Raw genomic sequence first — 15,538 nt, 5'->3', positions numbered from 1 at the left:
GGACCTGGATGCACCCTTGACGCGGGTTGCGAGTTTGCTATTTTGGCCCAAATTATTGAGTATATATATATATATATATATATATATATATATATATATATATATATATATATAATATATATATATATAATATATATATATACACACTAGATGGTGGCCCGATTCTAACGCATCGAGTATTCTAGAATATGTATGTCCACGTAGTATATGGCCCAGCCACGTAGTATATTGCCTATAGCCACATAGTATATTGCCCAGTGACGTAGTATACAGCACAGAGCCACATAGTATATTGCCCAGTGACGTAGTATATTGCCCAGCCACATAGTATATTGCCCAGTGACGTAGTATATTGCCCAGTGACGTAGTATACAGCACAGAGCCACATAGTATATTGCCCAGTTACGTAGTATATTGCCCAGTGACGTAGTATATTGCCCAGTGACGTAGTATACAGCACAGAGCCACGTAGTATATTGCACAGCCCATGTAGTATATTGCCCAGCCACGTAGTATATTGCCCAGTTACGTAGTATATTCCCCAGTTACATTGTACATTGCCCAGTGACGTAGTATACAGCACAGAGCCACATAGTATATTGCCCAGTGACGTAGTATATTGCCCAGTTACATTGTATATTGCCCAGTGACATAGTATACAGCACAGAGCCACGTAGTATATTGCCCAGCCACGTAGTATATTGCCCAGCCACGTATGACACAGGTTAAAAAAATAAAAAATAAACATATACTCAACTTCCGTAGGCGCGTTGTAGCTCTGTCGCCTGTGTGGGGTGCAGGCGGCAGCTTCCGGTCCAGGGTGTGATGACGTAGCGGTCACGTGACCGTGTCGCGGTCACATGACCGTGACGTCACAGCAGGTCCTTGTCGCGCAGGACCTGTGATGATGTCGCGGTCACATGACCGTGACGTCACGGCAGGTACTTTCCACGCAGGCGCGCAGGACTTGTGATGACGTCGAGGTCACATGACCGTGACGTCATGGCAGGTCCTTCTGCCAGACCATCCTTGCCACCGGAACGTTCCGCTTACATCGCGAGGAGTGGGAAAGGCGGGGTAGGTGAGTATATAATAATTTTTTATTTTTTAAATTATTTTTGACATTAGATGTTTTTACTATTGACACTTCATCAATAGTAAAAAACTTGGTCACACAGGGTTAATAGCAGCGGTAACGGAGTGCGTTACCCGCGGCATAACTCGGTCCATTACCGCCGTCCAGGGGCGTAACGACCGCGGTCGCAGCGGTCGCCATTGCGACCGGGCCCCGCAGGTCAGGGGCCCCGGGCCGGCAGGTCAGGGCAGGGCCGGGCTGGACATCGGGCACTTCTGGCAAATGCCAGAAGAGCCGATGCCAGTAGTGGGCCGCTGCACTGTTCCTCCCCCCCCCCCGCCGCCGCCGCCGCCGCCGCCGCCGCATTTAACTATACCGGCGTCTATGACACCGGTATAGTTCAATGCAATGATGGAGGAGAGCGTCACCTGACGCTCCCTCTCCCATCATTCCCCGCTCTGCCTCTGACAGTACACTGCGGGTGCGCGATGATGTCATATCATCGCGTACCTGCAGTGTCCTGGGCAGACTGCAGCCACCAGGAGCAGCGCGGGCAAAAGGAAAGGTGAGGAGAGTTTTTTTTTTTCTTTTTCACCGGACTGTGGGGCCATTATCGGGGGGGGGGATGAGATGCGGGCTGTGCTCTATATACCCCTGTGCTGGCTGTGCTCTATATACCCCTGTGCTGGCTGTGCTCTATATACCCCTGTGCTGGCTGTGCTCTATATACCCCTGTGCTGGCTGTGCTGCATATACCCCTGTGCGGGCTGTGCTGTATATACCCCTGTGCGGGCTCTGCTGTATATACCCCTGTGTGGGCTCTGCTGTATATACCCCTGTGCGGGCTGTGCTCTATATACTCCTGTGCGGGCTGTGCTGTATATATCCCTGTGCGGGCTCTGCTGTATATACCCCTGTGCGGGCTGTGCTCTATATACCCCTGTGCGGGCTGTGCTGTATATACCCCTGTGCGGGCTCTGCTGTATATACCCCTGTGCGGGCTGTGCTGTATATACCCCTGTGCGGGCTGTGCTCTATATACCCCTGTGCGGGCTGTGCTGTATATACCCCTGTGCGGGCTCTGCTGTATATACCCCTGTGCGGGCTGTGCTGTATATACCCCTGTGCGGGCTGTGCTGTATTTACCCCTGTGCGGGCTGTGCTGTATATACCACTGTGCGGGCTGTGCTGTATATACCACTGTGCGGGCTGTGCTGTACATACCACTGTGCGGGCTGTGCTGTATATACCACTGTGCGGGCTGTGCTGGATATACCACTGTGCGGGCTGTGCTGGATATACCACTGTGCGGGCTGTGCTGGATATACCACTGTGCGGGCTGTGCTGGATATACCACTGTGCGGGCTGTGCTGGATATACCACTGTGCGGGCTGTGCTGGATATACCACTGTGCGGGCTGTGCTGGATATACCACTGTGCGGGCTGTGCTGGCACCCAACACCATGTTGCAGTGCAGGAGATTCCTGCAACAGTCCGAGGCGTATCTAGGGGAAGGGGGTGGGGGGGCGTCACGGAGGTAGGGGGGGGGGCCCCATTTGGAAGTTCGCACCGGGGCCCATAACTTTGTAGTTACGCCACTGCCGCCGTCATTAACCCTGTGTGAGCGGTGAGCGGAGGGGTGTATGCGGGCGTCGGGCAGTGAGTGCGGGGTGTAAGGAGCGGCCATTTTCTTCCGGACTGTGCGCGTCGCTGATTGGTCGTGGGCGTTTTGCCACGACCAATCAGCAACTTGGATTCCATGACAGACAGAGGCCGCGACCAATGAATATCCGTGACAGACAGAAGGACAGAAAAACGGAAGTGACCCTTAGACAATTATATCGTAGATATAATTTTTTTTTTTGCACGTAATTTATATTCAGGGTGCAGTCAGGCCCCATCCTGATGTACATGCCCCCCAGCTCCATCCTGGTATACATGTTGCTCTCATCCCCATTTTTGTATACATGGCCTCCATCCGCATCCAGGTATAATATGGTACCCTCATCGCTATCCTGGTGTGCATGGCTCCCATCCCCATCAAGGTATATATGGTCCCCTCATCACTATTCTGATATGCATTGTCTCCCTCGTCACCATCCTGGTATGTATGGTCCCCATGAGAAAAACATAAAATAAAACCATAAACTATTCTACTTACCTTCCCTGTTCTGATGCCAGCAGCTGATTTATGCTTGTAAGTAGCACATGACAGTGACGTCTGCTTGCAAGCCGCCAGACAGCTGCCGCAATACTCAATGCTCTACACGTCCAGGACTATAGGAGTGGAGAGCCATGAAAATTCATTTCACTTTAATAGCGGGCACAGTACCAACAGCTGCCTGCTTCCTGCAGTGGCTGGACGATTGTGTGTGCCCGCTACTAAAGAGAATGAGTATTCGCTGCTCTCCACTCCCATAGGCGTGGGGAGCAATGAATATTGATTCTCTTTAATAGCGGACATGCTTGTTCATCCGGCCGCTGCAGGAAGCCGGCAACTGTGCCCGCTATTAAAGTGAAATGAATATTCACTGCTCCCCACACCCTATCGAAGTGGAGAGTAGTGAATATTAATTCCCTTTAGTAGCGGGCACACGTGATCGTCCAGCAGCTGCAGGAATCCATTAGCTGAGTGATAATGTGTGCCTGTTATTAAAGAAAATTAATATTCACTGCTCCCTAAGCGATCACCCCTCCATGAATTTGTAGGTTGTTGTGAGTGGTTTTCTCATCAGTATTTTCCACCTGTGTTGCTGCCATCTTTGCTACATGGGTTTGATGCATACTGATAGTGCATTAGTTCTGAGACTTGGGCTGGTAAACACTGCCGCCCCTTTTTTTATATAAGTTATCAATCGCAGGCTTCCAACTTTGTGAAATTTTTTTGGGAAGACTTCTTTTTTATTTTCTACTCCAGCAGGACTGTGCCAAAGTGCACATAGCAAGGTCCATTCCGGTATGGTATAATCCGGAAGAACTTCACTGCCCGGCACAGAACCCTGACCTTAACTCCGTTGAACAACTTTGGGATGGATTATAACAAAGACTACGAGCCAGACCCTGTAGTCTAACATCAATGTCTGACCAAATTATACCTCTCAACTTTTAAAAACAAAAAAGACAGACAGAAGAGTGGACATTTTTATACATCCCCCATAGTACGTTCCCCTATCATAGTTTGATGCCCCCATGGTGTACATACTCTGCTACATCAATACACATACATACACACATGGTGTACATACTCTGCTACATCGATACACATACATACACACATGGTGTACATACTCTGCTACATCACTACACATACATACACACATGGTGTACATGCTCTGCTACATCAATACACATACATACATGGTGTACATGCTCTGCTACATCAATACACATACATACACACATGGTGTACATACTCTGCTACATCAATACACATACATACACACATGGTGTACATACTCTGCTACATCAATACACATACATGCACACATGGTGTACATACTCTGCTACATCAATACACATACATACACACATGGTGTACATACTCTGCTACATCAATACACATACATACAGACATGGTTTGCATACTCCGCTACATCAATACACATACATACACGGTGTACATACTCTGCTACATCAATACACATACATACACACATGGTGTACATACTCTGCTACATCAATACACATACATACAGACACGGTGTACATACTCTGCTACATCAATACACATACATACACACATGGTGTACATACTCTGCTACATCAATACACAAATACAGACACGGTGTACATGCTCTGCTACATCAATACACATACATACACACACACGGTGTACATACTCTGCTACATTAATACACATACATACACACATGGTGTACATACTCTGCTACATCAATACACATACATACACACATGGTGTACATACTCTGCTACATCAATACACATACATGCACACATGGTGTACATACTCTGCTACATCAATACACATACATACACACATGGTGTACATACTCTGCTACATCAATACACATACATACAGACATGGTTTGCATACTCTGCTACATCAATACACATACATACACACATGGTGTACATACTCTGCTACATCAATACACATACATACACACATGGTGTACATACTCTGCTACATCAATACACATACATACAGACATGGTTTGCATACTCCGCTACATCAATACACATACATACACACATGGTGTGCATACTCCGCTACATCAATACACATACATACACGGTGTACATACTCTGCTCCATCAATACACATACATACACACATGGTTTGCATACTCCGCTACATCACTACACATACACTTCTGTGACATTAATTCACACTTCTCCTCTATATCAGTAAACTCACAGCCCTGCTACATCAACAAAAATACACAGCTCTATTACAGCAATTCAAATACATACGCACACAACTTTGCTACATCAATACAAATTCATACACAGCTCTGCTACATCAATTCACACATACACGGCCCTGCTACATAAATACACACATATACACATGGCTCTGCAACATCAATTCACACATACACGGCCCTGCTACATTAATAGATACAAAAAACACATGGTTCTGCTACAGCAATACACACTCACGTCTGCTACGTCTGTCAATACACACCCATATACACACACCTTTTTTTGCAGCTCTGCTGCATCAATGTCAATACAACACAGCTTTCCTGCATCAATACAATTGCATTGTCGCATACACACACACACACGTTACCTGTTTCCCGTTCCTCTTCACTTTTCGTCACGGTCGGTGATGTGCCCAGAGACCCAAGATCCTGGTAGGACCTTTGGTGTTTACAATGACTGAGCAGTGGATGATGGACCTTTTGGCTCTTCTCCATCGTTATATTCAGCTGCATCGGTGACCTTGGCACACAGACACAGCTGATTTCGGGACACTTCTCGAGACAGTTTTGCTGGATTTAGGACAGTTGGGTAGAATGCTATTCTGGACGAATGGGGCAAAATTCTCAGACACATCAAAGTTATATAGAAAGCCTTGTCAGAAGAGGTGAAAGTATTTAAAATGCAAATGTATTGGGAGAGGTGGGGACCCAATAATATTGCTTATTGATTTAGAATGTGATGTCATAAAATCTCATGTATGCGTCCTAATACTTCTGTCTATATAGTGTAGACTTAAAACACAACATCCTGGCTGCCGGCACCCACCACTAGAGGGAGCTTACTTTTAATACCGTGTTCAATGTATAAATGTAAGCAGTGAGCTCCCTCTAGTGGTGACTTCATGATGCCAGGACATTGTTTTGTCTGCGTAGCGGATTTGTATCTGTATCAGGTAAGTTTCCATCCAGTAAATTGATGTATTATGAAATTAATCCACACACAATTTTGAATCTATTAATTAAAAAAAAAATCAACGATTGATATTCATGTGAAATCCACTATAAGAAAATTTACTAAAATCCATGAAAATTTGCGTCTTCGCCATTTTAAAATTATTCAAATTTTTCTACAAATGCAAACTGGCCAGGATTTTGTCATGCAATAAATCTATCTCAAGCTCTCCCCTTGTAGATGAGGCAAACGTAGAAAAAATATCAGGAGATGAATTAAGTTCCCACTAAAGAATCAATTGTGTGATATGAAGCAATCAATATAATTTCACTCGGATTCATTCTCTTGTTAGTCAATAATTATTCAGTAAAGTAATTGAAATGAACAGTGTAGGAAAATATCCATCATCTTCGCAGTCACAAGTTATCAATGAAGATGTTGTAAGAGCCCGACACCTCGATGTGGGATCCGAGCCGAGACATTGACCTTTTACACACTGAGCAGTAGGTGGCACGGCTGGTTGACAAATGATGCTACCAAGCTGACAACGCCTGTTAGATAATAGAGAAATCCAATTTCATACAAGGCAGCTTGGATGCTGGAAATATCCAGGAAGCAAATCAATAATTGCTGCTCAGTGCAATATATTTTTTGATATACTTCATGATAAAGGGCCAATAAATATAAAGTGAGTATTTCTATTTGCAGTGTGGACTTCAGGTATAAATATGTGCTAATTGGATTACTAACTATAACTACCCATTGGCTATCCAATGCCTGTACAAGTGTAACCTTCAAGTTTTAATTAGCCATTGGCTCAACTTTAGTCAGATGGCATTTTGGTCATAGAAATCCGAAATCTGACTATCTTAGTAAGTGATGGCATTTCACGAAGATGATGTTACTTAAAGGGAATCTGTCGCCAGGTTTTTGCCAAACAATCTGAGAGCAGCATGGTGTAGGGGCCGCGATTCTCATTCCAGTGATGTGTCACTTACTGGGCTGCTTACTATAATCTTTATAAAATCACGGATTTATTAGTAGGAGATTCACTTGAGGACTAGTAAACCTGCTGCCCTGTAGTCCTCCATATTTATTAGCTCTGTAACCCCGCCTTCACCACTGATTGGCAGGCTATGCACAGTGGACACAGAAAGCTGCCAATCAGTGGTGTGGGTGGGGTTATACACTGTGTTCCAAATTATTATGCACAAAGAGTTTAGGAGTGATAAGGTTAGAATTTTTTTGTTATTTAAACTCATTGATGGTAATGTGTGTCAGGGCTCTTTATATCACTGAAAGCAATTGCAGATACCTGTGCACATTAGTTTGGCAGGTGTGTCCAAATAAAGGCAAGACTACTTAAGAAGGCTGTTCCACATTATTAACCCTTTCACGACATGCGCCGTACATGTACTGCGCATGCCGTGAATCCCCCTTTGATGTGGGCTCCGGCGCTGAGCCCACATCCAAGTCGCGACATGTCAGCTGTTTTGTACAGCTGACATGTGCGCGCAATAGCGGCGGGTGAAATCGCTATTCACCCGCCGCTATTAACCTGTTAAATGCCGCTGTCAAATGCAGACAGCAGCATTTAACTAAAGCATCCGGCCGGGCGGCCGGAAATGACCTCATCGCCGACCCCCGTCACATGATCGGAGGTCGGTGATGTGTCAGGACAGTAACCATAGAGGTCCTTGAGACCTCTATGGTTACTGATGCCGGCCTGCTGTGAGCGCCACCCTGTGGTCGGCGCTCACAGCACACCTGTATTTCAGCTACATAGGAGCGATCTGATGATCGCTGCTATGTAGCTGAGCCAATCGGCTTGTGCCAGCTTCTAGCCTCCCATGGAGGCTATTGAAGCATGGCACAGGTAAAAAAAAAATGTTTTTAAAAATATGAAAAAAACGTAAAAAACATAAAAGTTTAAATCACCCCCCTTTCGCCCCATCCTAAATAAAACAATAAAAAAAATATCAAACCTACACATATTTGGTATTGCCACGTTCAGAATCGCCCGATCTATCAATAAAAAAAAAGCATTAACCTGATCGCTAAACAGCATAGCGAGAAAAAAATTCAAAACGCCAGAATTAAATTTTTTTGGTCGCCGCGACATTGCATTAAAATGCAATAACGGGCGATCAAAAGAACGTATCTGCACTAAAATGGTATCATTATAAACACCAGCTCGGCACGCAAAAAATAAGCCCTCACCTGACCCCAGATCACGAAAAATGGAGACGCTTCGGGTATCGGAAAATGGCACTTTTTTTTAAGCAAAGTTTGGAATTTTTTTTCACCACTTGGATAAAAAATAACCTAGACATATTAGGTGTCTATGAACTCGTAATGACCTAGAGCAGTGATTTTCTACCTTTTTTGAGCCGCGGCACAGTTTTTATACTTAAAAAATCCCGGGGCACACCACCAACCAAAATGGCACAAAATGTGGTACTGTGCAGTGTATATATACAGGACAGGAGGAGCGGTACTGTGCAGTGTATACAGGACAGGAGGAGCGGTACTGTGCAATGTATATATACAGGAGGAGTGGTACTGTGCAATGTATATTTACAGGAGGAGAACATCCCAGAGAACTCCGCAGTGCAGGCTCCTGGAGACCTCCGGATTCCTGCAGCTGCACTCCCACATCCCAGAGAGCTCCGCAGTGCAGGCTCCTGGTGACCCCTGGATTCCTGCAGCTGCACCTCACATCCCAGAGAGCTCCGCACTGCAGGCTCCTGGTGACCCCCGGATTCCTGCAGCTGCACCCCCACATCCCAGAGAGCTCCGCACTGCAGGCTCCTGGTGACCCCCGGATTCCTGCAGCTGCACCCCCACATCCCAGAGAGCTCCGCACTGCAGGCTCCTGGTGACCCCCGGATTCCTGCAGCTGCACCCCACATCCCAGAGAGCTCAGCACTACAGGTTCCTGGAGACCCACTGGAACTAATGTAGCTCAGTCATCTCCCGCCATAGAGAACACGCGAAGTGCGGTCACGCTCCCAGGGTAGGTCCCGGCAGCCAGCCTTACCTCACAACCAAGCTCATGTCCACTCTCTGCACAGACCGGATTCCGGAGCACTGCACTGCAGCCAGCCAGGGGCGGAGAGCAAAGCAGGAGAACGTGCTCTCTCCGCCCACAAAGTCACGGCTGGCTGCGTTCTCTTAACCCCTATGTGCCTGCTGGCTGCACTGATTGAGTGAGTAGATGCTTGTGCCGGCAGCTGTATCTATGACAGCGTGAGTGGGCCCCCCTCTCTCGCCAGGGCCCCGGCAGTTGCCCGGGTGCTGACGCCGGCCCTGGGCACCATAGTTTGGGGAACTTTCCCCGCGGCACACCCGACCATGTGTGTCGCGGAACACTGGTTGAAAATCACTGACCTAGAGAATCACAATGGCAGGTCAGTTTTAGCATTTAGTGAACCTAGCAAAAAACAAGTGTGGGATTGCACTTTTTTTGCAATTTCACCGCACTTGGAATTTTTTTCCCGTTTTCTAGTAAAAGACATGGTAAAACCAATGGTGTCGTTCAAAAGTACAACTCGTCCCGCAAAAAATAAGCCCTCACATGGCCATATTGACAGAAAAATAAAAAAGTTATGGCTCTGGGAAGGAGGGGAGTGAAAAACGAAAACGCAAAAACAAAAAAGGGCCGCGACTTGAAGGGGTTAAGCAGCCTACATTTTTTGCCAAAATGGGAAAGAAAAAGGATGTGTCGGCTGCTGAGAAGCAACAAATTGTGGAGTATTTAGGTCAAGGCATGACTACAATCAACATTGCCAAGACACTTCATCGTGATCATCGCACAATCAAGAAGTATGTAGCTGATTCCCAGCACACATGTGTGCGTGCTGAGGACTCCTTCCAACAGGCTGGTTAAAAGAGCAGCTGCAAAAATGCCTTGTCATAGCAGCAGACAAGTTTTTGAAGCTGCTGGTGCCTCCAACGTCCCCAGAACAACAAGATGCAGGGTCCTTCAGAGGTTTGCAGCTGTGCGTAAGCCATCCGGTCGACCACCTCTATCCACTGCACACAAGCAGAAATGGCTCCATTGGGCCAAACGATACATGAAGACTGACTTCCAAACTGTTTTGATCACCGATGAGTGCCGTGCAACGCTCAATGGTCCAGATGGATGGAGTGGAGGATGGCTGGTTAATGGACACCCCATGAAAACACGGCTAAGGCGCCAACAAGGAGGAGGTGGAGTAATGTTTTGGGCTGGAATCATGAGGAGAGATTGTCAGCCCCTTTATGATCCCTGAAGGGGTAAAGATGAACTCCATAATCTATGTGGAGTTTCTAAAACAACACATCCTGCCATGGTTCAAGAGGAAGAACCGTGCTTTCCGTAGCAAGATCATTTTCATGCATGATAATGCACCGTCTCATGCTGCAAAAAAACACATCTGCATCTTTGGCTGCTATGGGCATAAAAGAGGACAAACTTATGGTGTGGCCACCATCTTCCCCTGACCTCAACCCCATTGTGAACCTCTGGAGCATCATCAAAAGGAGTGTCTATGATGGCGGGAGGCAGTTCACATCTAAGCAACAGCTCTGGGAGGGTATTCTGTCCACATGCAAAACAAATGAAGCAGAAACCATCCAAAAACTGACAAATTCAATGGACGAGAGAGTTCAGAAGCTTCTTTCGAACAAGGGGTCCTATGTGCAAATGTAACATCACCTAGAATAAAGTTTTCACTTGAAAACTGTTAGATTTCATTTTGTAATAACCTGATAATGCTTATAACTTCACAAATGACCATTTTTTTGTTCAAAGTAATAAAAAAAAAAAGGTTGAAAACTCTGCTGTGCATAATAATTTGGAACATGCATTTTGAGTGTTTTTATTTTTTTTAAAAAAGATACTGTTTTCATAGCCAGTTTGTTCCAGAACATTGCAATTATACTAGAATAGTAGATGACTGGAAAATAACTGACTGCAATTCATACAGGTAATTTAGAGAAAATGTGAGGAAATATTATTTGCATAATAATTTGGAACACAGTGTACAGAGCTCAGCATTTAGAGAACTGCTAGATCTGCAGCAGATAAAACTGATTTTTATAAAAACTACAGCAAGGAACCCAGTAAGAGACACATTGCTGGAATTGGGTTCACTGACCCTGCATCATGCTGCTATCAGATGGGGTAACAAGAACCTGGGACATATTCCCTTTAATGACTGCTAAGGATCTGACCTCTGATATTCTCCCTGATCCGCAGAATGCCCTACAGCCCTTTCACAATCTCTCCTGTGTGCGGGGTATTTCTCAGCCACCTACTGCAGCGCAGCTCTATTGGCGTGAGTGTCACTGTAGCCCCTTGATACTTTGGATTGTTGGGGGTCTGGTGGCTGGACCCACAGCTACAATAAGTAATGGCATATCCTTACGAAATGCCATCACTTACTAACTTAGATGGCCATACGCAATAGATGAATTGTTGATGACCTTCTAATGTATTAAGGTGGTGTTCTACTATTCTTCAATGACATATATGGGGGAAAAGAAGGTGGGCATGTTGGGTTTCATCATCAAGCAGGAGAATTCCTTTATACAGATGCCAGTGTGGATAAAGGGACTGGATGTAATTTTCGTTAGGAGGAAAGCTAGTAATAGAGCCAAAATGTGGTCAGGTGCAGTGCATGGATATAATGGTGACATTTATTAAACAACTTCAAATAGGATTAGAACAATGTCCATGGGGACCTTTAATCTAAAAGTCAAATGGGCCCTTTGAAGAGCCATGTCTCATGGGATATAATAATAATAATAATAATTTTATTTATATTGCGCCAACATATTCCACAGCGCTTTACAACTTATAGAGGGGACTTGTACAGATAATAGACATTACAGCATAACAGAAATCACAGTTCAAAATAGATACCAAGAGGAGTGAGGGCCCTGCTCGCAAGCTTACAAACTATGAGGAAAAGGGGAGACACGGGAGGTGGATGGTAACAATTGCTTTAGTTATTCGGACCAGCCATAGTGTAAGGCTCAGGTGTTCATGTAAAGCTGCATGAACCAGTTCACTGCCTAAGTATGTAACAGTACAGACACAGAGGGCTATTAACTGTATAAAGTGTATGAGAACATGATGCGAGGAACCGGATTATGGTTTTTTTTTCTTTTTTGAATGGGCCACACAGGGATAGTTAGGTTAATGCATTGAGGCGGTAGGCCAATCTGAACAAATGAGTTTTTGAGGCACGCTTAAAACTGTGGGGATTGGGGATTAATCGTATAAACTTAGGTAGTGCATTCCAAAGAGTCAGCGCAGCACGTGTAAAGTCTTGGAGACGGGAGTGGGAGGTTCTGATTATTGAGGATGCTAACCTGAGGTCATTTGCGGAGCGGAGGGCACGGTTAGGTTGGTAGACTGAGACCAGAGAGGAAATGTAGGGTGGTGCTGAACCATGGAGTGCTTTGTGGATGAGGGTAGTAGTTTTGTACTGGATTCTGGAGTGGATGGGTAGCCAGTGTAATGACTGGCACAAGGTAGAGGCATCGGTGTAACGGTTGGTGAGGAATATGATCCTGGCTGCAGCATTCAGTACAGATTGGAGCGGGGAGTGTTTGGTAAGAGGGAGGCCGATTAGTAGAGAGTTACAATAGTCCAGACGAGAATGAATAAGTGAAACAGTAAGAGTTTTTGCAGAGTCGAAAGTAAGAAAAGGGCGAATTCTAGAAATGTTTTTGAGATGCCGATAAGAAGAGCGAGTCAGTGATCGGATGTGGGGGGTGAATGAAAGCTCGGAATCAAGGATGACCCCAAGGCAGCGGGCATGTTGCTTTGGAGTAATGGTGGAACCGCACACGGAGATGGCAATGTCAGGCAAAGATAGGTTAATAGAGGGAGAAAACACGAGGAGTTCAGTTTTTGACAGGTTCAGTTTCAGATAGAGGGAGGACATGATGTTAGAAACAGCGGTAAGACAATCACTGGTGTTTTCTAAAAAGGTTGGCGTGATAACAGGAGAAGAGGTGTATAATTGGGTGTCGTCAGCATAGAGATGGTACTGGAAACCAAATCTACTGATTGTTTGTCCAATAGGGGCAGTAAACAAAGAGAAGAGGAGGGGGCCTAGGACTGATCCTTGGGGAACCCCAACAGTAAGGGTACTGTCACACAGTACCATTTTGATCGCTACGACGGTACGATTCGTGACGTTCTAGCGATATCGTTACGATATCGCAGTGTCTGACACGCAGCAGCGATCAGGGATCCTGCTGAGAATCGTACGTCGTAGCAGATCGTGTGGAACTTTCTTTCGTCGCTTGATCACCCGCTGACATCGCTGGATCGTTGTGTGTGACAGCGATCCAGCGATGTGTTCGCTTGTAACCAGGGTAAACATCGGGTAACTAAGCGCAGGGCCGCGCTTAGTAACCCGATGTTTACCGTGGTTACCAGCGTAAACGTAAAAAAACAAACAGTACATACTTACATTCCGGTGTCTGTCCTCCGGCGTCTCAGCTTCTCTCCACTGTGTGAGCGTCTGCCAGCCGGAAAGCGAGCACAGCGGTGACGTCTGACGTCACCGCTGTGCTTGCCGGCTATGGCGCTTACACAGTGGAGAGAAGCAGAACGCCGGGGACAGACACCGGAATGTAAGTATGTACTGTTTGTTTTTTTTACGTTTACGCTGGTAACCACGGTAAACATCGGGTTACTAAGCGCGGCCCTGCGCTTAGTTACCCGATGTTTACCCTGGTTACCGGGGACTTCGGCATCGCTCCAGCGCCGTGATTGCAACGTGTGACCGCAGTCTACGACGCTGGAGCGATATTCATACGATCGCTGCGACGTCACGGATCGTGCCGTCGTAGCGATCAAAATGGTACTGTGTGACAGTACCCTAAGGGGAAGGTGAGAGGAGGAGGAACCAGCAAAAGATACAGTGAAGGAGCGGCCAGAGAGATAGGAGGAGAACCAGGAGAGAACGGTGTCATTGAGGCTGATGGAGCGGAGCATAGTGAGGAGGAGCTGATGATCCACAGTGTCGAATGCTGCGGAAAGATCCAATAGAATTAGCATGGAGTAGTGACCATTAGATTTAGATGTTAATAGGTCATTAGAGACTTTAGTGAGGCCAGTTTCAGTAGAGTGTAAAGAGCGAAAACCAGATTGAAGAGGGTCGAGAAGAGAGTTATCTGAGAGATAGCAGGTAAGACGGGAGTGGACCAGGCGTTCGAGGAGTTTGGACATGAAGGGAAGGTTAGAGACAGGTCTATAATTAGCGGCACAGTTTTGGTCGAGGGATGGTTTTTTAAGTAATGGATGTATGATGGCATGCTTAAATGAGGAGGGAAAAATACAGGAAGTGAGAGAAAGGTTGAATATTTTTGTTAGGTGACAGGTGACAGCCGGGGAAAGGGACTGGAGGAGATGTGACGGAATGGGGTCACTGGTGCAAGTGGTTGGGCGAGAAGATGCAAGGAGCCTGATTACTTCTTCTGTAACTGGTTCAAAGTCAGAGAGTGAACTAGATGCAGTGGGGGAGGGAGGACAGTGCATGGTATGAAGAGATTGGGAGATGATTTCCTGTCAAATGTGGTCAATTTTTTCTTTGAAGTAATTGGCCAGATCGTCAGCGCTGAGATCCGTGGTTGGGGCCTGCACTCTTGGGTTGAATAGGGACTGGAAAGTGTCAAAGAGACGTTTAGGGTTATTGGACAGTGAGGTGATGGGGGTGTTGAAATAGGTTTGTTTGGAGAGGTGAAGGGCAGAGTTGTATGTTTTTAGCATGAACTTATAATGGATGAAATCTTCGGGTAGATTAGATTTTCTCCACAGACGTTCGGCTCACCTGGAGCACCGCTGCAGGAAACATGTTTGCAGCGTGTGCCACGGTTGTCGCCGTCTGTGCCGAGTTGTTCTATGTATAGGAGGTGCAGCTTCATCCGGGGCACTTTGCAGGGTTTCATTGTAATGCTTCAGAGTAGAATTAGGACATCAGATGGAGAAGATTGGGGCCAATATAAAGCCAAACCAAACTAATCTCCAAGTGGAAAATCACTCAATTTGCTGTTTCAGGATCTTGTCCATCCTCAGTGCAAAATAGACTAGTTGGCTTGGACAAAGCTCTGGCGGAGTAT

General features: G+C 46.1%; 1 protein-coding gene across 1 annotated transcript in view; it reads left to right on the top strand.

The window, feature by feature from the left end:
- The window catches only part of FBXL15 (F-box and leucine rich repeat protein 15), a 49,041-nt gene that overhangs the window by 27,260 nt on the left and 6,243 nt on the right, over positions 1-15,538 (top strand). The gene's annotated exons all lie outside the window — the stretch shown is intronic.

The sequence above is a fragment of the Ranitomeya variabilis genome, chromosome 4 (genome assembly GCF_051348905.1).
Source record: "Ranitomeya variabilis isolate aRanVar5 chromosome 4, aRanVar5.hap1, whole genome shotgun sequence".
Lineage (NCBI taxonomy): Eukaryota > Metazoa > Chordata > Amphibia > Anura > Dendrobatidae > Ranitomeya > Ranitomeya variabilis.
Note: the sequence above shows the minus strand (reverse complement) of the source record. Positions and strands in the feature narration are given on the sequence as shown.